The sequence below is a fragment of the Bubalus kerabau genome, chromosome 16 (genome assembly GCF_029407905.1).
Source record: "Bubalus kerabau isolate K-KA32 ecotype Philippines breed swamp buffalo chromosome 16, PCC_UOA_SB_1v2, whole genome shotgun sequence".
Lineage (NCBI taxonomy): Eukaryota > Metazoa > Chordata > Mammalia > Artiodactyla > Bovidae > Bubalus > Bubalus kerabau.
The window spans coordinates 41,224,311-41,248,335 of NC_073639.1; the positions used below are offsets into that span (position 1 = coordinate 41,224,311).

General features: G+C 37.0%; 1 protein-coding gene and 1 pseudogene across 3 annotated transcripts in view; one reads left to right on the top strand and one right to left on the bottom strand.

Moving 5' to 3' along the window:
* Positions 1–24,025, top strand: part of FSTL5 (follistatin like 5) — an 881,431-nt gene that overhangs the window by 818,410 nt on the left and 38,996 nt on the right. The gene's annotated exons all lie outside the window — the stretch shown is intronic.
* LOC129630272 (translocon-associated protein subunit beta-like) lies at positions 19,116–19,675 on the bottom strand (annotated as a pseudogene).

Genomic DNA, 24,025 nt, shown 5'->3' on the forward strand with positions numbered 1-24,025 from the left:
TATGTAGCATTTACTTTTATTTATCTCATCCTATTCCCTATTATTATGTTTAATATACTTAATATAGCTTAGTATAGTTAATATATGTCTTATCAACTTGGCTTAATTTTTAAAGCACACTATTAATACAATTATTTGAGTCAAAATTCCTATCTGTAACACTACTATGGATAATAGTATAGCATTTGGGGTATTTTTTCCCTATAGCTACCAGAGTTAGGAGTTTAACTTTGTCTGGATGCAGTAAACACCATGTGTGGTTCTATGTTTGTTTGTATAATTGATATGCTGTCAGAACATATGTTTTTAGGGTCAGAATGATGACTACATAGCTGTAGTCAGAGCTAATAATTATTGGAAGATTATGCAAATAAGCTTAGCATGTGTAAAGCAAAAGTTTTTGGTTATTTCTATATTTTATAAGAAACACTGAAAAGTATTGCTTGAGGATATTTCTAAGTTCCTTTATTTCTTTTATACATATACAGTCAAATACATAGATATTTTGCCAATACTTGCAAGAATTCTAAATTAAATTATAGCAATTCTACCAGCATATGCATGCATACTTAGTTGTTCAGTTGTGTCCGACTCTTTGTGACCTCTGGGATGGTAGCCCACCAGGATCCTCTGTCCATGGGATTCTCCAGGCAAGAATATCAGAGTGGGTAGCCATCCCCTTCTTCAGGGGATCTTCATGACCCAGAGATCAAACCCAGGTCTCCTGCATTGCACGAGCCACCAGCTCCTGAGTCACCAGGAAGCTCCACCAATATATAGAGTTCCATTTTAAGGAATATGAATGATCATCATAATTCCTATTACATTTTACAGTAATTATCACTATTACTAAAGTGAAAAGAAAGAGTAAAAATTAGCATGTATTTCCAAAAATAAACTGTTGAATATGTAAAGAATTTTTAACATAATGAGGATTTATTCCATATGAGGAGAACCTGAGGGATAAAGTCTTTTCTCCTAGCAATTCATGAAACATTTTATCCTATGCGAATGTGGCTTGTGTTATGAGATTCCTCTTTTATGAATTGTATTTTTCAGAATTTGAGACTATTTTGTGACTATTGTATTTGGTGTAAATTCTAGGCCAGATAGAAGGTCTGACACATAATATGTATTTAGTTAATATTAGTTTTCTTCCTCTGACCCTTCATTGTTACCAAACCCAGGTCTGGTTGCTCACTACTCAAAATCCATTAAAGAAGCCAGATTGGTGGAAAGGAAAGTTTGCTTTATTTTGGATGCTGGCAGGCAACCAGGGGAGAGGGTGGATGCCTGTCCAAAGACCAATTCCCTTGCCCAAACTTGACAATCTAGGGGCAAGAGCTTTTATAGACAGAGAAAGGGGAGTACAAGAAGAAACAGCACCATCAGCACTGATAGTCATCTTGATATTGGTCATTGGTCGTCTAACCAGGGTCCTCTTGATTGTTTTGAAAACAGTTAGTCTTTAGTTCCAGGGTCATTTTGTTTCCATTTCTTTGAGGTCAGTTCTGGGAATCGTGGCAGCTCATATCATGGCTACTACAGTCTGGTGATTATGTTGTTAACTTCTTCCACCTGGTGGGAGTTTCAGTATCTATAAGACAGCTCACAGATATGGCTCCAAATATGATCTATAGCCTTTGAGGAGGGCTTCCTGCATAGCTCAGTTGGTAAAGAATCTGCCAGCAATGCTGGAGACCTGGGTTCATTTCCTGGGTCGGGAAGATCCCAAGGAGGGGGAAATGGCAAACCTCTCCAGTATTCTTGCCTGGAGAATCCCATGGACAGAGGAGCCTGGCAGGCTACAGTCCGTAGTGTTGCAAGAGTTGGATACGACTTAGCACTATCTTTCTTCTGAGGAGGCACTACAGGTCCTTGACTATGCTTAATAGGTAAACTATTATTTTTCGTTCTCCTTTGATGGTTTTCTTTGTTTCTGCTTTTTTCTCACTTCTCTGATTAAACTTATTTTTTGACTAAAGCTTTTCCACAGACAAAAGGCAGGCTGAGGACATGGGGACAAGGACCATAGGGTCCTGATCTGTTTCATTATCACACTAATTTGCTTTTTTCTCACATAGCTATTCTCTCATTTCAAATTATTTATACTCTGCGTGTCTGAAAGGCTTCTGGACAAGTGTCAGGATTTTATATCTGTTGTCGAAACCTGAACTGTGTTCACCAGTGTTAAATAGAAATGTGGAAACAAAGATTTGGGTGAAGTAAAAAAGGGTAGTTTTTATTGATTTGTCAGGCAAAGGAGGCCACAGCAGGCTAATGTCCTCAAGACTATGACCTGCCCTGGAGTGAGTAGTGAGGAGTTTTATAGTGTTTATGGTCCAGGATGTGATCAGCTTGTGAATAATTCCTATATTAGTTGGCATCAATGTGAAGTTTTAAGCATTGTCAACCTTCTGTTTTCAACCATTCTAGAGTCTATGTTCTTATGATCAGCAGTTTTCATCTGCTGGAGTCCATTTCCAATAAAACCAGCTTAGGAATGTGTATCAGGTCTTTATCTGTATCTTTCAAGAAACTGGGAGTTTGGTGATTCTGCCATGTGGCTAATTTATAGTCTAAATTATGTTTCCTGGCCCAAGAACTATTCTTTGTTTCTACATCTTCACATTTCCCCTTCTCTGCTGGTTCAGATGGTAAACAATCTGCCTGCAATGCCAGAGATCTCTTTTGGGAAGATTTCCTGGAGAAGGAAATGGCTACCCTCTCCAGAATGAATTCCATGGACAAAGGAGCCTGGCCGGCCCATCAATAGGGTCACAAAGAGTCTGACGTGACTGAGCAAGTAACACTAACTCTTGAGTCAGTGTTTAAAAGACAGAGACACAGGGACTTGGGCAAGGTTTTGTGTCCTTAGTCCTTCAAAACTTGAAGGCACTTAATTCATGTTTCTCAAAAGAATAGAAATAAAGAAGTAAGTAAGTATTACACTTGTTCCTAAATCCGACTACATAGTATTGAGGGAGGATGGTATTTCTTATGCACCGGATTTCTCAGCAGCTAACACAATATCTGACAGGTGGTGGGCACAGCATCAAGCACACAGGAATGGTTATGTGTGTGGAAGCAGTAAGTAGCAGTAAGAAGAACTTGTGTCTCTTGACAGATCCCAGCCTGATTGTCCCAGCAACACCATTTCCCACTGGCTATTGTGAATTTAGCTTAATCCCTTTTTTTCTAGAAACTGGGACAACATAATGTGTGAATATTAAGTTGCCCATAATAGAAATGTCAGAACTATTCATAATCTATACTGTAGCAAGGGCTGCTCTATGATTAGCTACAGTTTTGCTAAAAGTTTTTTGTTGTTGTTTTCTCTCTGCTTTGTTTCTTCTCTATTTTCTTTTTTTAATCTATAATTCTCAGGCTTCTTTCATCTGTAAAGTAAATAAAAATCAAAGAACTTTAGAGAAAACAACTTCCTAATTCTATATTAAAAGATTAATACTTATAATCATGAAGTTTTAAAAAAAAAAAACTGACTCTTCACAAAATTTGGAAAGTCATTCATTTTTTAGGAAAATTTGAAGTTCTCAGCACTTTAAAAATTCTTCAGAGCCTGAAGTAGGTCTGTTTCCTAGTAGCCTGAGGAATTTGAATTTCAGGAGATTAATTTCCATTTTTATAAATGCCTGAGAATGAAATCTGGCACCACTCACTCATCGAATTCCCTAACTGAATTCCACGCCATTCTGAGTGACATTGCCCAGGCCATATACTATTACTTCTATTCATATATTACTCTATTTTTTTAATTTAATTTTATTTTTAAACTTTACATAATTGTATTAGTTTTGCCAAATATCAAAATGAATCCGCCACAGGTATACATGTGTTCCCCATCCTGAACCCTCCTCCCTCCTCCCTCCCCATTCCATCCCTCTGGGTCGTCCCAGTGCACCAGCCCCAAGCATCCAGTATCGTGCATCGAACCTGGACTGGCAACTCGTTTCATACATGATATTTTACATGTTTCAATGCCATTCTCCCAAATCGTCCCACCCTCTCCCTCTCTCACAGAGTCCATAAGACTGTTCTATACATCAGTGTCTCTTTTGCTGTCTCGTACACAGGGTTATTGTTACCATCTTTCTAAATTCCATATATATGCGTTAGTATACTGTATCGGTGTTTTTCTTTCTGGCTTACTTCACTCTGTAGAATAGGCTCCAGTTTCATCCACCTCATTAGAACTGATTCAAATGTATTCTTTTTAATGGCTGAGTAATACTCCATTGTGTATATGTACCACTGCTTTCTTATCCATTCATCTGCTGATGGACATCTAGGTTGCTTCCATGTCCTGGCTATTATAAACAGTGCTGCGATGAACATTGGGGTACACGTTGTCTCTTTCCCTTCTGGTTTCCTCAGTGTGTATGCCCAGCAGTGGGATTGCTGGATCATAAGGCAGTTCTATTTCCAGTTTTTTAAGGAATCTCCACACTGTTCTCCATAGTGGCTGTACTAGTTTGCATTCCCACCAACAGTGAAAGAGGGTTCCCTTTTCTCCACACCCTCTCCAGCATTTATTACTTGTAGACTTTTGGATCGCAGCCATTCTGACTGGTGTGAAATGGTACCTCATAGTGGTTTTGATTTGCATTTCTCTGATAATGAGTGATGTTGAGCATCTTTTCATGTGTTTGTTAGCCATCTGTATGTCTTCTTTGGAGAAATGTCTATTTAGTTCTTTGGCCCATTTTTTGATTGGGTCATTTATTTTTCTGGAGTTGAGCTGTAGGAGTTGCTTGTATATTCTCGAGATTAGTTGTTTGTCAGTTGCTTCATTTGCTATTATCTTCTCCCATTCTGAAGGCTGTCTTTTCACCTTGCTAATAGTTTCCTTTGATGTGCAGAAGCTTTTCAGGTTAATTAGGTCCCGTTTGTTTATTTTTGCTTTTATTTCCAATATTCTGGGAGGTGGGTCATAGAGGATCCTGCTGTGATGTATGTCAGAGAGTGTTTTGCCTATGTTCTCCTCTAGGAGTTTTATAGTTTCTGGTCTTACATTGAGATCTTTAATCCATTTTGAGTTTATTTTTGTGTATGGTGTTAGAAAGTGTTCTAGTTTCATTCTTTTACAAGTGGTTGACCAGAGTTCCCAGCACCACTTGTTAAAGAGATTGTCTTTAATCCATTGTATATTCTTGCCTCCTTTGTCAAAGATAAGGTGTCCATATGTGCGTGGATTTATCTCTGGGCTTTCTATTTTGTTCCATTGATCTATATTCCTGTCTTTGTGCCAGTACCATACTGTCTTGATAATATTACTCTATAGCAGGAGAGCTTAGAAGTGGTTATTATTGAAAGTACCTTCTTTGGGTTTCATTTATCCATTCTTTCTCTATAAAAATCAAAAGATTAACCTGTGTCTGGACTAAACCAGACATACTGGTAATACAGTTGATTGAAATCAAAATGATCTCTAAACTGTTGTGTTCTGGCTAATGAACCAAGCTTGCATTCTTGTCTCTTTCTTGAATGTGAGTGCTTGTCCAGGAGATGGTGCAAAAAAACTCTAGAGAAGCATGCAGCCATTCTATATGCCTTGTATTTATTAGCTCTAGTTGTGAATATAGTTTGTTGAACTTAACTTCCTGAAAGATGAGAGAGGGTGGGTTACACTTCTGCCTCACCCAGTAAAGTAATTCCTAAGCTTCTGAAAGGGACTGATTAACACTTTTTGACTATAAGTTTACTTTTTAAAAAACTCCATAATAGATATTTGGTTAATCCATCTCCCAAATATTTAGAGAAAATATAAATTACTTGAAATTTAATTAATAAAACATGATTTTCTGATGTTTATTAAAATATGTTGATTTCAATTATTCCACAATGATGCCTTTTTGCTTTCAAGTAAGAATAAAATGGGTTTCCCTTGTAGCTCAGCTGGTAAAGAATCTGCCTGCAATGTGGGAGACCTGGGTTCGATCCCTGGGTTGGGAAGATCCCCTGGAGAAAGAAAAGACTACCCACTCCAGTTATCTGACCTGGAGAATTCCCATGGGCTGAAAGTCCATGGGGTTACAAAGAGTCAGACACAACTGAGTGATTTTCACTTACGAATAAAACATTTCATATCTCATGTTCTGTTACTTTTTTCAAAAATAGGTCCACTGAATATTCAACAAATGACATACTTTTCACATTAATAATTCATTGTGCATTTCAGTGAACTGGCAATGTATATTAAATAGGCATTCTTTTTTTAGACTGGCAGTTAATAGAAAATTTTCTTTAAAAACCTTAAATTTCAACAAGTCATTAACAAACCATTAATCATAGTTCTAAAGTTGAAAAGATTATATATTTCTAAGAAGTGTATTTTGTAATGACCTGAAAAATATAAATTTCTTACATGAGGAATTTCAATTTGAACTCAAAACAAATGTCCAGATAGATAAAAAATTAAAAGAGACTATTACATATGAAAATGTGTGTGCAATTCTCAGAAGATTCAATTATGTCTATTTAATGTCATAAAAATTGAAATTATAAAAAAAAATTGAAATTATAATTCATTATCTTTTTAATCAAAAGTGCTCTACAAATGTAAAGCAAATGTTTTATTATTTTACTCATAATTTTATCTAAAGAACTAAGTTATTATATCATTATATATATACATATATTTGAATTGTATAGCTTACTACTTTTAATTTTTTATGATATGGCCAATGCATGGGAATTTAATAACTTTTGTTACCAATTTTTTAATTAGCAATAAATTAAAAAGTAATTTAAAAATAAATGTATTTTTTTTCAGAAGAATGGTTGTATTACAATGGCTGGGTTACACATCAAATCTCAGAGAGAATGGATATTTACATACGCGATTGTGTTTTATTCGGAGGGCCATTCTGGAGACAGAAAAGTTTAAATGTCAGTTTCCTGTTGTAGTATATGTAATTATTGCAACTTTCTGTGCAAATGCTACTAGAATTTGTCTACATGGAATAAAAACAATAAATTTGACAGTAATTTATCATTTACCACATTTTAAAAAATCTCTGAATGAAAACAGGGTAATGAGAATTGACATGATAGAAGGCAAAACTAATGAAGTGGCAGAGAGTCAGGCAATGAGTGAAGGAATATTTCCACTAGGTCTCCTATGAAAAATCTTAGATAATTCTTCCAAAACTGATTTTTTTTTTTTTTTGGTAGTAGATGGGAAGGTGAAAGTGATTACTACAAGAGGCCAGTGTAGTTCAGAGCAGAGGACTTTGATAAAGCTTAGTGCAAGACATTGAGAAGACCAGAAAGTAAAGCTACAACAAATACAGAAATTAGCAGAATTCTTTCTTAGAAGATTGAGTTGTCATGAATAAAAAAAGAATAAAGATTACTGCCAAAATATTTTTACTTAGATAGAAGGGCACAGCTAACATTTAGGCTACTTAGAGCTCTAAGTAGAAATTCTTAATATTTTCACTGACTAAAATAGTACTTTTGATACAATTGAAAACAGGTTTCAATTGATGAAAAAAGATGTATTTACAGTCTGACCCTCATAACATCTGCAAATCATACCTCTCTCATCTCTTGTCCTCTCTCAAACTGGAGGGCAGCTAGAGTTTAATCCCAACTGGCTCAAATAGGGCAATGTCAATTGGCACAGAGGATGCTTAGAGTAATACAAGAAATAAATCATTTCTGATTTATGTATCTACCCAAGAACTTGTTCTGTAAAAGTCAGAAAGGAAGATAGTAACTTAGGCAACACTATCGCTATTTAAGATGTTTTTAAAGTCTTGCCTGCGCTTGAAATCATCCCTCAATACCACCATTTGAATTTACTGCCTAGAATTTCAAACTACTTCTCCTGTTTGTTTGGATTACATTTCTCTAGAAATTTACCTATAAAGTACTCCTATTTCTTGAGAGGAAAATGGAGCAGTTTAGCGGAGATTGGGTTAGGGTTAGTCTTAGAATTAATGGATATGGTTGGAAGGTGTGTGTGAGTGTGTGTGTATTTCAATGAAGGATTACATGACAAACAGTAAGATGAACAGAGTGTATCTGTGCATCACAGTGAGAGGTAGACCTTGAAAGCAACCGGAAAAAATCTGAAAATGACAGTCCCCAAAGTTTTGTCTTCCTCTGGACTTTACCTTCTAATGAAAGCAGACAAATAAATCTAAATTTCCTTGATACTCCTCACTTCCCTATCACATACCCCAGGGGTAAAACAGATTCCAGTGAATGTTTCAGCTTGGATAGAGAGTTCAGGAATCTTATGAAAGAGGACCTCAGGGAAGGCCCACTTTGTGTGGGCTGGAAAGGACAAAGGTGGCAACTGGAGATACTCTTTTAGGTCATTGAAAAGTTGAATGAGTGCTTGCAAAAATATGGCAGTGACAGTCTAAGGGCTTATCCAGAATCAGATCTGACATAATCTCTACACAGCCAATGTCTGTGTCTGCACTCAAGGAGCAGGCACCATTCTGGTAGTCTGGAGAGAGGTCTATAGCACTCTTTTTCTTTATAAATTATAGCAAGAAAATGATTACGAAAGATTGGTTTCGATATATGTTTCCTTAAAGCTTCTCCAAGGGAAAAATAAACATTCTGTGAAAGTTAAAGTATATCATTCTCCTCATATTTTATCAAATCTGTTAAAGCAAAATTATATATATATATATATATATATATATTTGGCTGGCAATATATCAAGAGAACTCTATACTTGTGGCTTGATTCATGGACAGGACAGGTGTATGAAGATACAGTTTTAGCACTAAAATTGTCTGATTACATTGAAAGCCAGACACATCAGAAACTGAAAATATCAGTTGTTTCATGCCTTTTTAGGAAAAGCATACCATCAGGATGAGAGCAGCAGTTAAAATTGTTTCCAAAAATGGTTCCTAGATAATGATCTTGCAAAATCACAGTTCAGTGAGGTTCAATTTTTCTATTGCTCCCTTCCTTCTTGTATGCTAATTCCTCCCACAAACAGAAATAAATTAACAGAAAGTATTACAAATTTTCAGGAGCTGGAACTTTTTCTATCTAGCTCTGCTTTTACTGAATATCTGAAACACTTAGAAATCCTGAAATCATGACCTTTGCTTTCTCAGCTTCTCTGAGCTTCTTCTTCCTTCCTTGTCTGCTCTATGAAAACACAAACTCTAGACTGTCAGGACTTCTTGAATTCTTAGATTCTCAGGGCCTAGTGTACTCTCTTTGCCAAATAAAAAAAGGCAGACATAAATTGTTTATTAAACAAATATTTCCTTCAATATTACATATCCCAGGTGACTCAGTGGTAAAGAATCCACCTGCCAATGCAGGAGATGAGGGTTCAATCCCTGGGTAGGGGAGATCCCCTGGAGGAGGAAATAGCAGCCCGCTCTCGTATTCTCACTTGGGAAGTCCCATGGACAGCAGAGCCTGATGGGTTGCAGTTCCTGGGATCACGAGTCAGACACGACTGAGTGCACACACATACAATTTATTGTTGGCATATGCTCCAGGATTCTTAATTAGGGTTCAAAGTTTCTTCTACTCAAACATGTGATAACTTTCTTCACCTTATTTCTAAAGGAGTAAACACACTACTGGTTCACTGGATTTGGTTTTATTTTAAACAGTACTACCTACATTCTTTGGCATATTGGTAAACCCACACATGCAGTATAAAATGGCTAAGACAGAAAATTACTGAGTGCTTGCAGCTTAGTGTTGTGTGTGTTTTGTGTGTGTGTGTGTGTTCAGTTAGCTATCTGCATTATTTCTTGAGTAAGTTAATGTTGTCTGATCCCCTACTTGGTCTCTGCCCCATATTAACAGGCTCTATCTGAGTCTTATAAGGAAAGAGCCCAAGATAGATAAATCAAATAGACTGGCCCCTGTTTGACAGAATATTCACTTAGGTTACTATTCTTTATTAGTATATAATGTAATGTTTCGGAGAAGGCAATGGCACCCCACTCCAGTATTCTTGCCTGGAAAGTCCCATGGACAGAGGAGCCTGGTAGGCTGCAGTCCATGGGGTCGCTGAGAGTCAGATAAGACTAAAGGACTTCACTTTCACTTTTCACTTTCATGCGTTGGAGAAGAAAATGGCAACCCACTCCAGTGTTCTTTCCTGGAGAATCCAGGGACAGGGGAGCCTGGTGAGCTGCTGTCTATGGGGTCGCACAGAGTCGGACACGACTGAGAATCCCTTATAATATTTTTGTCATATGGTAAACAAGTGAAAGTGAAAGTTGCTCAGTGAATCCAACTCTTTACAATGCCATGGACTATACAGTCTATGGAATTCTCCAGGCCAGAATACTAGAGTGGGTAACTTTTCCCTTCTCCAGGGGATCTTCCCAACCCAGGGATCAAACTCAGGTCTCCCGTACTGCAGACGAATTCTTTACCAGCTGAGCCACAAGGGAACTCCAGGTTGGATTTAAAAGCAAGGTATATTTGAAATATACGTATTTCATTATTTTTAAAAAGGAAGTTTTGTACAGGTATTATTAGCAGACTCCAAGCTCTAGATTTTAATAAAGCCTCTGACTAGATTCATTCTAAAGCATTTTTTACTGAAGCAATCAATGGAGCACTAATAACATGTAATTTAGAAACACTCCACATCACAGATCTGCCTCTCAAGTTTTATTATGCAAAGTAAAATACCTCTTGCTTCTTCCCTCGGAGGTCCTTATGCTAACTCATCATCAAAGTGATCCGTAAAACACAGAGCAGTCCAGCTGCGGTGTATACATAGCACAATTCCACGTACTTTCCCCCTCTGTCCCATATGATTTGAGGGTTTGCTGGAAATGGTAAAACAAACTTACTTTACCCTAAACAAGTAAATAATAGACTGTCTAGATTTCTTGGGTTTCTTTGTTTAACAGTTAAAACAGACTCAGATAACAATTAAGATACATGAAGAAATACATCACAAGATATGATACAATGCAATACTTCACAAGATGAGGACAGAGCTCACCCTGAGAACTTAAGAAATGTCTTATATAAATCTAATGTGCACATTGCCAGGACTTATTTCATATGTAAATGCAATAGATTAGAAAATAATATTTTGAATGAAGCAAATAAAGCATTAACTAGTTCTTATAAAATGTGTATAGAAAACAATATTGAGGTTTTTAATTCTATTTTTAAAGGGATTTAGTATTTTCCTGTTGAAGCAAAATGATATATTTTACCATAGCATCTAATTTTATGAATTCATGAATTTTTACTTGAAGAAATATCTTTTTTAAATGTTAAAACTTTAAATATAAGTATATTAAAAAAAAAAAAACTGCCTTTTGAATGAAAGACCCCAACTGTGGCTCAAAAAGCAATGCTATTAAATAAATAATTTTATCTTTAATAGCATATGCATAAATTAATGATAGCAGTCAGTAGAACATTTTAGAAAGCTTCTCAGAATGTTGCTAAAATGTTTATTTCATATATATATCATATTTTCTCTCTCTTTTTTTGCCATAGAAGAAAAATTATTTTAAATGTAAAATTAGTGGTAATGGTAGGTGTTCTGTAGAGGCACAACACTGGGCGCACTGATATTATCTTTACAATAATTTGAGGCTGTAAAAACTATTTACAAGAGTTTTTAACTATGTAAAAACTATTCCCTGTGAATTCACTTTAACATTTTGTACCCGTTTAGTTTTAAATCTGTAATTTAGCCTGTCTACGGTTACCTGTGTAGGAAGAAGAACTTGACTAATGAGTCAATCAAAGAATATATAGACCAATAGATTCTTTTTTTCTTTCAAATTAAAGATGCTCACTTGTTAACATTAACTTGTTATGTTATAGTGTTCTATTTCTTGCAAAAAAATCATTCAGCAAGATGTCAGTTTTTAAAGTTCTTTGAGATGTGATTCAAGCAAGAACTGAAGGACATGAAAAGGATGTCAGAAAGCCCTAAAATTTAACTATAACAAAAGAACCTACCAAATTAGTTGATGGAATAATTTTCTATTAAATCTAATCTGTCATCAGCCATGAGTAGACATATTCACATAACCAGGTGATAACATGAAGAATGGTAGGTCACAAACATCAAACGGCAAGGGTTTTATTCTTCAGTGTTTACATCATCGTGGTGTAGGGTATACAGGGCTCACAAGATGAATAAAATCAGCTTCAAGGGAAATAAAAATAATAGTTGCCTTAAGTGACTCTTAAAACTGTTTAGTACACCTAATATTTCTTCTGTATTTAGTTGAACTTTTTTCTATACTATGGAAACATTATCTTTTTTGCCTTTTTTATTTTGAGAGGGGAACAGGTAATGAAATATGTAGATTTTTATTTTATATTGACATCTGATTTTCAAGAAAAACAATATAAAATTTTAATAATTTAATTTTTTGCCATGATGTAGCAGCTTATTTTTATATTTATGTAATTTTTGAAATGTAAATATAGTTTTTAGTGTCTTTGTAACAAAAGGGAATCAGAGTTTGTGTATGCTATGAAAGTAGCTGCTGATTTATGTAACTAAGCCAAGAAAATGCTAAAAAATCTAGACTTTTTTCCTTAATAACATAAATCAAAATTATTCATCAATTTGAGTAAAAGGAAACATTGCTTTTGTTTAATTAATGTATATGTTATTTAAATCCTGCTTTAAAACTTTGTTGAATTTATATCAAATAAAATGTTTTTGAACTCTGAATAATTTTTAAATAAAGAAAATGGACAAGGATCATTTAATTGATACCTCAAAATAATTTGAACATAAATGATTAATTTATATAAAAATGATCTTGAGAAATGTTTAATAGATCAGAGATACATGTATCCTTGTTGTTGTTGTTCAGTTGCTAAGTGTCTTGTCTGACTCTGTACGCCATGGACTGCAGCACATGTATCTTAATATTGACTAAATATGCCTTCCTGATTTTGTGTAAACTTAATTTGCTTGTCATTTTTTAACATTAAAAAACCTCTACTTCCATCCAAACTTTCATTTACAATAAGAAGTAAAGAGATCTAATTCAAAAAGATTTGTTTGGACACAAATGACTTTTTAATAAACAGAAGTAGAGTGGACTATAAACCATTTGGCAACAGTCATTTGAAATATACAGTGTTTCCATAACTTAATATTTTATGTTTTTTGAATTAATAAATATGCTTCATGGATATCATCATTATCAGTGACCTCATGAAAGTAGTTACATTAACCTATTTAATATATTTTTTTTATTTTTTTTTTCCTTTTGTAAGTTTCCTTCTTTATTTTTTTTAAATTTTATTTTGTTTTTAAACTTTACATAATTGTATTAGTTTTGCCAAATATCAAAATGAATCTGCCACAGGTTTACATGTGTTCCCCATCCTGAACCCTCCTCCCTCCTCCCTCCCCATTCCATCCCTCTGGGTTGTCCCAGTGCACCAGCCCCAAGCATCCAGTATCGTGCATCGAACCTGGACTGGCAACTCGTTTCATACATGATATTTTACATGTTTCAATGCCATTCTCCCAAATCTTCCCACCCTCTCCCTGTCTCACAGAGTCCATAAGACTGTTCTATACATCAGTGTCTCTTTTGCTGTCTCGTACACAGGGTTATTGTTACCATCTTTCTAAATTCCATATATATGCGTTAGTATACTGTATTGGTGTTTTTCTTTCTGGCTTACTTCACTCTGTAGAATAGGCTCCAGTTTCATCCACCTCATTAGAACTGATTCAAATGTATTCTTTTTAATGGCTGAGTAATACTCCATTGTGTATATGTACCACTGCTTTCTTATCCATTCATCTGCTGATGGACATCTAGGTTGCTTCCATGTCCTGGCTATTATAAACAGTGCTGCGATGAACATTGGGGTACACGTTGTCTCTTTCCCTTCTGGTTTCCTCAGTGTGTATGCCCAGCAGTGGGATTGCTGGATCATAAGGCAGTTCTATTTCCAGTTTTTTAAGGAATCTCCACACTGTTCTCCATAGTGGCTGTACTAGTTTGCATTCCCACCAACAGTGTAAGAGGGTTCCCTTTTCTCCACACCCTCTCCAGCATTTATTACTTGTAGACTTTTGGATCGCAGCCATTCTGACTGGTGTGAAATATTTTTTATTTCCTGATTCCAATCTGTGCCTTACCAACATGAAATTAAGATATGTTGATAATCCTTTTGGTATACTTCTTCTATCCCTTATCTAATTTCAAAGTGATCCATTTTTACCATCTTTTTAAATTTGAAAACACTTTTGGAACCACTATAGCATTTGGATTTATAGGAAAGAGATAAATTATATTTATTCTGATTCATAAAGCCATTATTAAAATTGTAAATTCATCAGACAGTTTTTGTTACTGTATTTACACAAGTGAAATACAAAATATCTTAATTTTTTATATAAGTCTTTGAGGTAAATAGCTTAAAGATATTCAGGCTTTTTATTATGATAAACTCCAGATGATTTCCTAAGGCACGCACTGAAATGAATTCAAATTTTAGCAAGAAATAAAGGAACAACAATGTTAAAGAAAAGTGGACCAGACATTTGAGAAATTTTCTGGAAATGCAGGAAACCCACTACCATTTATTTATGTTGTTTAACAGTTTCATTAGTAATGTCTAACTTTCCTATTGTCCTATGTACAATAATCATTTAAAGTGGTTCCTTATAATTTTTTTAAATTTTAATATAGAATTTACAGTATAATTTTCTGGATTTGGCTGAGTTGCTGCACATGTACACCTCCTCAGGTTGTATGGCTTAGGTGTAGTTTTGTTCTTATTACTGTCAGTCAGTCAGTCAGTTCAGTCGCTCAGTCATGTCTGACTCTTTGCGACCCCATGAATCGCAGCATGCCAGGCCTCCCTGTCCATCACCAACTCCCAGAGTTCACCCAGACTCACGTCCATGGAGTCAGTGATGCCATCCAGCCATCTCATCCTCTGTCATCCCCTTCTCCTTCTGCCCCCAATCCCTCCCAGCATCAGAGTCTTTTCCAATGAGTCAACTCTTCACATGAGGTGGCCAAAGTACTGGAGTTTCAGCTTTAGCATCATTCCTTCCAAAGAAATCCCAGGGCTGATCTCCTTCAGAATGGACTGGCTGGATCTCCATGCAGTCCAAGGGACTCTCAAGAGTCTTCTCCAACACCACAGTCCAAAAGCATCAATTCTTTGGTGCTCAGCCTTCTTCACAGTCCAACTCTCACATCCATACATGACCACAGGAAAAACCATAGCCTTGACTAGACTGAACTTTGTTGGCAAAGTAATGTCTCTGCTTTTGAATATGCTATCTAGGTTGGTCATAACTTTCCTTCCAAGGAGTAAACGTCTTTGAATTTCATGGCTGCTGTCACTATCTGCAGTGATTTTGGAGCCCCCCAAAATAAAGTCTGACACTGTTTCCCCATCTATTTCCCATTAAGTGATGGGACCGGATGCCATGATCTTCATTTTCTAAATGTTGAGCTTTAAGCCAACTTTTTCACTCTCCACTTTCACTTTCATCAAGAGGCTTTTGAGTTCCTCTTCACTTTCTGCCATAAGGGTGGTGTCATCTGCATATCTGAGGTTATTGATAATTCTCCCAGCAATCTTGATTCCAGCTTGTATTTCTTCTAGCCCAGCGTTTCTCATGATGTACTCTGCGTATAAGTTAAATAAGCAGGGTCACAATATACAGCCTTGACAAACTCCTTTTCCTATTGGGAACCAGTTCTAACTGTTGCTTCCTGACCTGCATATAGGTTTCTCAAGAGGCAGATCAGGTGGTCTGGTATTCCCATCTCTTTCAGAATTTTCCACAGTTTATTGTGATCCACACAGTCAAAGGCTTTGTCATAGTCAATAAAGCAGAAATAGATGTTTTTCTGGAACTCTCTTGCTTTTTCGATGATCCAGCAGATGTTAGCAATTTGATCTCTGGTTCCTTTGCCTTTTCTAAAACCAGCTTGAACATCAGGAAGTTCACGGTTCACATATTGCTGAAGCCTGGCTTGGAGAATTTTGAGCATTACTTTACTAGCGTGTGAGATGAGTGCAATTGTGCAGTAGTTGGAGCATTCTTTGGCATTGCCTTTCTTTGGGATTGGAATGAAAACTGACCTTTTCCAGTCCTGTGGCCACTGCTGAGCATTCCAAATTTGCTGGCATATTGAGTGCAGCACTTTCACAGCATCATCTTTGAAGATTTGAAATAGTTTAACTGGAATTCCATCACCTCCACTAGCTTTGTTCGTAGTGATGCTTTCTAAGGCCCGTTTGACTTCACATTCCAGGATGTCTGGCTCTAGGTCAGTGATCACACCATCGTGATTATCTGGGTCGTGAAGATCTTTTTTGTATAGTTCTTCTGTGTATTCTTGCCACCTCTTCTTAATATCTTCTGCTTCTGTTAGGTCCGTATCATTTCTGTCCTTTATTGTGCCCATCTTTGCATGAAATGTTCCTTTGATATCTCTGATTTTCCTGACGAGATCTCTAGTCTTTCCCATTCTTTTGTTTTCCTCTATTTCTTTGCATTGATCACTGAGGAAGGCTTTCTTATCTCTTCTTGCTATTCTCTGGAACTCTGCATTCAAATGCTTTTATCTTTCCTTTTCTCCTTTGCTTTTTGCTTCTCTTCTTTTCACAGCTATTTGTAAGGCCTCCCCAGACAGCCATTTTGCTTTTTTGCATTTCTTTTCCATGGGGATGGTCTTGATCACTGTCTCCTGTACAATGTCACAAACCTCCGTCCATAGTTCATCAGCACTCTATCTATCAGATCTAGGCCCTTAAATCTATTTCTCACTTCCACTGTATAATCTTAAGGGATTTGATTTAGGTCATACCTGAATGGTCTAGTGGTTTTCCCTACTTTCTTCAATTTAAGTCTGAATTTGGCAATAAGGAGTTCATGATCTGAGCCACAGTCAGCTCCTGGTCTTGTTTTTGTTGACTGTATTGTCTAATATCTTAATAGTAATTAACAAATGCTGAGCACTTACTATAAACCAGACAATGAAGTAAGAATTTTTAGGCACTCCCTCATTTAAAACTAGCAGCTCCATAAACTTTTATCCCTGTTCTACATATTGTGAATCACTTAACTAATAAGTGTTGGAACCAGCTATAAACTCTGTTCTGTCTAAATTCAGTGCCTTAGCACTCAATACATTATAGAACTCAAGTCCTTTATTCACTTTCCGAGTAAAATCTAGCTAACGTGCTCTGCAAACTATCCTAATGTCACCTATAAAACATCCCTGTCTCTCAGTTCTGTGTACCTCTGCTACAACAAAACTTCTGCACAGACCCTGCACTTGTTTTTTATTCTTTGCTCTTGTCTAAAATTGTAATATCTTTTTACTAACATGTTCTTCTGTCTCTAGACCCAGGCCTAAGTTGATCCTTCTCATGTTGCTAACAAAATTACTACTCCTTTACTATTTCTCCATATTTACTTTCTCCATACTTTAATTCACCAGAGAACCACTAGACTCTTTTTCCTAACTTTAGAGCTCTGGTGATACAACTCTGCATTGGAAGGAAAATGCAACCTTAACATATTTTCTATTGCATATAGTTTAAGTCCAAAGCATATTGAAGCCAGACTTCCCTGGTAGTCCAGTGGTTAAGATTTCATGCTTCCTCTGCAGAGGGCACTATCTTAGAATGTAAGACATTATAGTACTTAGGGTTTGCTCCCGGTCAGGGAAGTTCTACATGCCACAGGGTGTAGCCAATGATAATAATAACAACAATAATGAACAATGTTGAATCTATTGCCTTCAGCAGGCCTTACTCCTAAGACTGATCGGCACACATACTATGGTCCAGTTAAGGGAACCTGAGTAGCCCCTATCCAGACTAACAATTTTTCAATTTTAGATGGGGTGAAAGTGAGAGAAATTTAGTAGAAAACATAATTCGAGTGTTTCTCTTTTTCCCAGGATCGTGATATATGGTGGAATTCCCTCTCATGATTCGCAGTTAGCCCCACCATCATTGAGGGTAAATAACTCACATGCTCATAACCATTCTGCAACCATTCTCACTTTCACATCCAGTATAATGTTTAATTAATTACATAAGATATTCAATACTTTATTATAAAATAGGCTTTGTGTTAGATGATTTTGCCCAACTGTGGTCATTCTGAATCCTTTTAAGTTCAGCTAGCTCAGACAGTAAAGAATCTTCCTGCAATGAGAAGACTTGGGTTCTATCTCTTGGTTAAGAAGATCCCCAGGAGAAGGGAATGGCTACCGACTCCAATATTCTTGCCTGGGGAATCTTGCCTGGATGACGGTGAACAGAGGAGCCTTGTGGCCCACAGCCCATGAGATCATAAAGAGTAGGACATGATAAGCAACTAACACTTTCCTTCTCACAGATTAAGCTATACTTTTTGGTAGGTTAGGGCTATTCAATTCATTTTGACTTGTGGTATTTACTTCCATAACCACATTGTAAGTTAAAAGAATCTGTATTTATAGTTTCCATGTAACTATTTGTGTTGTCTAAAATGCTCTTTCTGATCCTGATTTGGATCCTCTTAATTTATATCAGTCTCCTGGCCAAACTCAAACACTCTCTAATTCATGCAAATTTTTAAATTCCTTTGTCATTTATGATGGCATTCTCCTCAAAATTTATATCTTGTTTTTTTTCGCCCCATGGTGGCATTTGTTTTTATTAGAATACCCCATATGGTAAGAGCTTTCCTAAGCCAGCACAGAGACTGGGTAGCCTCCTAGGGTCCCACAGCTTTCATCTTATCTTCCACTCTCTTTTGAGACTGGAGGGCAGGGGATGGGGATGGTGTCAGGCAGTCTCCAAAGTGCCTGCTCCTGGACCCCCGAGAGAGTTCACATTGCCAGCAACATACCCCAGGACACATCAGTGGTATACCAAAGGGCCTAAGGATCAAGGTAGTTTTTGAAGGCATTCCTGTTTGTACGGCTTCATGATGGAACCAAGGAGGCTCTCACAGACTCCCACATGATCCTTCACTCTGGTTGAGAGCAGGCAGGACCAGGAGAAGGTGGCCAAGGGTTAAGGGAGAAGAGATGGCATTGAGATACCCTTGGGAGTCTGGAAAGCACCTGGATTTCTGGGGAAGGGAGAACCATGCAAGCCCTACTCAGTTCTATTTTTTGGTTTGGGGGATGTCATATTTCCTTTTGCTGGAGTACCATGACTGCAGGGGGATGCCCATTGAAGGGAGAGTCATGACCCGGAAAGCTATGCAGTCCAGGAAAAGGCGGGGGGGTGGGAATCTACAATTCAACTATGCTGAGCCAGGATTCCTCCCCATTCAGGTGCACTGGTAAAGTCCATCAGTATGGGCCTATCCTCTTGGGCCAGGTAAGGAATAATAGTTGCTGAGGTGAAGCTGAAATAACCAGCCTGGAGAGGATGTAAGGCCACGATGTGAGAGACATTGTTAGCAGGAGTAACCCGGTCCCATTTAATGTTGATTATTCCCAAGACAATGCTGAAGTCTTCTGGAAGGAAGGAATCATCAAGCCAGTCCACATCTCACGTAGCACTTGAGCCAACACTGTAGATATTGTTCTGAAAGGTCAGGTCTCCCCTTCCACAGCGCATCTGTTCAACAGTGATTTCGAGGCCAAAGCCTGGCTACTTTGTCTGCTTGTGTGATGGCAAATAGAATGAACACCACAAACTCCAGCAGCCTCAGCATGCACACTGTATCCCCAATCCCTCGAGACTTTTGGAAGCTGCCAAAATCACAAGCAGAAGGTACTTCCTGTTAAGGCATTCAGCCTCACAGCAAGTTTATTTATTTATTTCATGAGGTTGTATTAAGCTTCAACTATTCACAAGATAGACACTATGCTATGTTCCAATAGGAAACTGAGGCTAGATTTTGTTTCATTTAAACATATGTATGGAACTAGAGTTAATAAAAGTTACATTGTCTTAAAAATTTTATTGGAATGTAGTTGATTTATGATGCTTTGTTAGTTTCAGGTGTACAGAGTGTGATTCAGTTATACATATACATGTATCAAATCATTTTCAGATTTTCTCTATATAAGGTATCACCAAATATGAGTAGGTTTCTCAGTGCTATAGAGTAGATCCTTGTTAATTATCTATTTTTATATAGTAGTGTGTGTATGTTCATTCCAAGCTCCTCCTTTCCCCATGTTTCCCCTTTGGTAACCATATAAATATTTTTTTTCCAAATCTGTGATTCTGTTTCTGCTTTGTAAATATGCTTATGTATTATATTTTTAATTGTTTTTAAAAAGAACTCATACTTTGAAACTGTAAGAACATAGATTCAAATTTAGTGAATCACACTTACTGCAGAGTGATTCTAAGCACATTAGTTTGCTAGAGGCTCTTCTCTTCCTGCCCTCGTATTAGGTTTCAATGTTGCATAAGTTTTTTCACTTACTAACTGGTGAGGTGAAGCACCTGACAGAGGCTTAGACCAAAAGATTCCCAGATTCTCTCTGGCCACAATATTTAATTCAAACATGGGCATGTAACCCACTCAGAATCCATCATTTTTGCTGGGGCTTTTGAGAAAGAGACTTCTGGTTTTTGTGTACATTTGTCTAGAGGATCTAGAGCTACAATAGCTATTATTACACCACATGAAGCTTAGACCTGAAACCAAGAGAGAAGATGCAAAACCAATAGATTAAGGGGAAAAAAATGAGTTATGATTACATTCAGTTCAGTTCAGTTGCTCAGTCGTGTCTGACTATTTGCAACCCCATGAATTACATCACGCCAGGCCTCCCTCTCCATCACCATCTCCCGGAGTTCACTCAGACTCACTTCCATCGAGTCGGTGATGCCATCCAGCCATCTCATCCTCTGTCGTCCCTTTCTCATCCTGCCCCCAATCCCTCCCAGTATCAGAGTCTTTTCCAATGAGTCAACTCTTCGCATGAGGTGGCCAAAGTACTGGAGTTTCAGCTTTAGCATCATTCCTTCCAAAAAAATCCCAGGGCTGATCTCCTTCAGAATGGACTGGTTGGATCTCATTGCAGTCCAAGGGTCTCTCAAGAGTCTTCTCCAACACCACAGTTCAAAAGCATCAATTCTTTGGCGCTCAGCCTTCTTCACAGTCCAACTCTCACATCCATACATGACCACAGGAAAAACCATAGCCTTGACTAGACGGACCTTTGTTGGCAAAGTAATGTCTCTGCTTTTCAATATGCTATTTAGTTTGGTCATAACTTTCCTTCCAAGGAGTAAGCGTCTTTTAATTCCATGGCTGCAATCACCATCTGCAGTGATTTTGGAGCCCCCCAAAATAAAGTCTGACACTGTTTCCACTGTTTCCCCATCTATTTCCCATGAAGTGATGGGACCAGATGCCATGATCTTCGTTTTCTGAATGTTGAGCTTTAAGCCAACTTTTTCACTCTCCCCTTTCACTCTCATTAAGAGGCTTTTTAGTTCCTCTTCACTTTCTGCCATAAGGGTGGTATCATCTGCATATCGGAAGTTACTGATATTTCTCCCAGCAACCCTGATTCCAGCTTGTGCTTCTTCCAGTCCAGCGTTTCTCATGATGTACTCTGCATATAAGTTAAATAAGCAGGGTGACAATATACAGCCTTGACATACTCCTTTTCCTGTTTGGAACCAGTCTGTTGTTCCATGTCCAGTTCTAACTGTTGCTTCCTGACCTGCATATAGGTTTCTCAAGAAGCAGGTCAAGTGGTCTGGTATTCCCATCTCTTTCAGAATTTTCCACAGTTTATTGTGATCCACACAGTCAAAGGCTTTGGCATAGTCAATAAAGCAGAAATAGATGTTTTTCTGGAACTTTTGCTTTTTCCATGATGTTGGCAATTCGATCTGTGGTTCCTCTGCCTTTTCTAAAACCAGCTTGAACATCTGGAAGTTCATGGTTCACGTATTGCTGAAGCCTGGCTTGGAGAATTTTGAGCATTACTTTACTAGCATGTGAGATCAGTGATTACATTTCTGTAGAGCAAATTTCCGCTATATTTGAGCTCATTCCAGAATTTCCTCTATGAGAGCGCTCCTTTTTTTTTTTCATATAAAATATTTGTATTGGATATCCTATTATTTAAAAATGAAAGTCTAATATTGAGTTTCCTTATGTGTTCTTGCCTGGAGAATACTAGGGACGGGGGGGCCTGGTGGGCTGCCGTTTCTGGAGTCGCGCAGAGTCGAACACGACTGAAGTGACTTAGCATAGCATATGTCTAAAATACACATATTACCTGCTTCACACTATTTTGTTGATTGTAGGATTTTATGTAGTTACTGGTACATAGTAAGTGATAAACAAATGCTGTTTCTTTTTCCCTTGGGATGATGATTTTTTTTTTTTTTTTTTTTGGTCATATTGTCTCCTAAAGTAGTTACCTTAATGAATACTTGGTAAATATTTGTTGTTAAAAAATGCTGCACTTAGTAATGTTTCTCTGGCATGGTGATTCCTCATAAAAGAAAAAATATGCCCAGTTTGTAGCTTGCTGAAAACTTCCCCATGGCCTTAGGTGCTGTGGAGGAAGAGAGTAAACACTTATCAGTTACTTGTGTAACATTGTATGGAGACAGATCAGTTGAAGATTTTTTGATTACTTGAGTCAGCTCAAGGGTAACACCAAATCTATAAGACTGCCATCTAAGAATTTTTCTGAGTTCCTTAGATTATGGCACTTATAAATAGGGCAATTCACTTATTCAGTCTGGGCATCCATCTCTACAGCTTGCACAAATCCTCATCTTCTCTAAGTGCTAAGAAGAGAAAACTCACTAGGACCTTTCTTAAAGGGAAGGCTTTATGTCATTTAGGATTTGACTAAAACACGTGATTGAAGAAACCTTCAATGCAGGACATGCTGTCATTCTTCTAAGGTCTAAAGAATCTTTTTTTGTTTTCTTCTCTCTCAGGTAGATTTCATTATAAATCTCCTAGATTGTTTGTTTGAGATTTATGTCTTTCATGCCATTCTGAAAATGCTTTAGAGACATTTACTCAATAAATATTTTGGTTCAAAGTGTGCATATTGGAGTTGATATTTCACTAGAAATATCATTAATTAGAAATATTTCATTGATATTTCATTAGATTCCTCAGTTTTAATTTAGCATCAATGTAGTGTACAGCAAGGTTGAATAACTGATAAGATTTATAAGTAAATTAGAACGCTACCTACTCCGTGACTAATATTTTTCAAAAAAGAGTAATTCTTTTTTTTTAAATGAAATTTATCAAATTGTAACACAATGAAGAACAAAGTCATCTGCAGTTGACATTTAGTATATTTAGTAATTGACTTATAAAACTCAGGAAGCCTTGTTTATTTGTTTATTTTAATATTGGTCCTGTAGAGAGAGTAAATTGGAGAAGGAAATGGCAACCCACTCCAGTGTTCTTGCCTGGAGAATCCCAGGGACGGCGGAGCCTGGTAGCTGCCGTCTCTGGGGTCGCACAGGGTCGGACACGACTGAAGCTACTTAGTAGCAGCAGCAGCAGAGAGAGTAAATCATACTCTTTAGCAAACAGGAAATAGAGGCTCAAAACCAAGAATAGTTTGTTGGTTTTTGTTTTTGTTTTTTTCTCTTGTCAGTCATGAGCAATGATGCTTTAGACAACTGCTGTGAGCTCTGTTGAGAGTCTTATCTTTGGCCAAAAAAATTTAGAGGAAAACCATTCTGTAACAAAGATCACATGGAAGAATTCTCGATAAATACTTGTCAAATGGATTACTGGGGCATTTTTGAAATGTTACTATCAAAGTAATCAAGATAAATCTGCATGCTTATTATGTAATGACTACCAAGCAGACAAAGGCTTGAACATTCTCAAAATGTATTCCTCAGTTGACTAGGAATATCAGTATGTCCCCCAAACAAGTTAAAAAAAGGAAGCTCTCACAGTTTTTTTTGTTAGGATAAATATGCACCACTGTAAATGTCAATCCTATTGTGTAAGACATCTCAGACCCTTTAAAGTAAAACACTATCAGTGGTTGAAATCACAGACATGATAGAGACCTTCATTTCCTCAAGGCTGAAAGGAAAA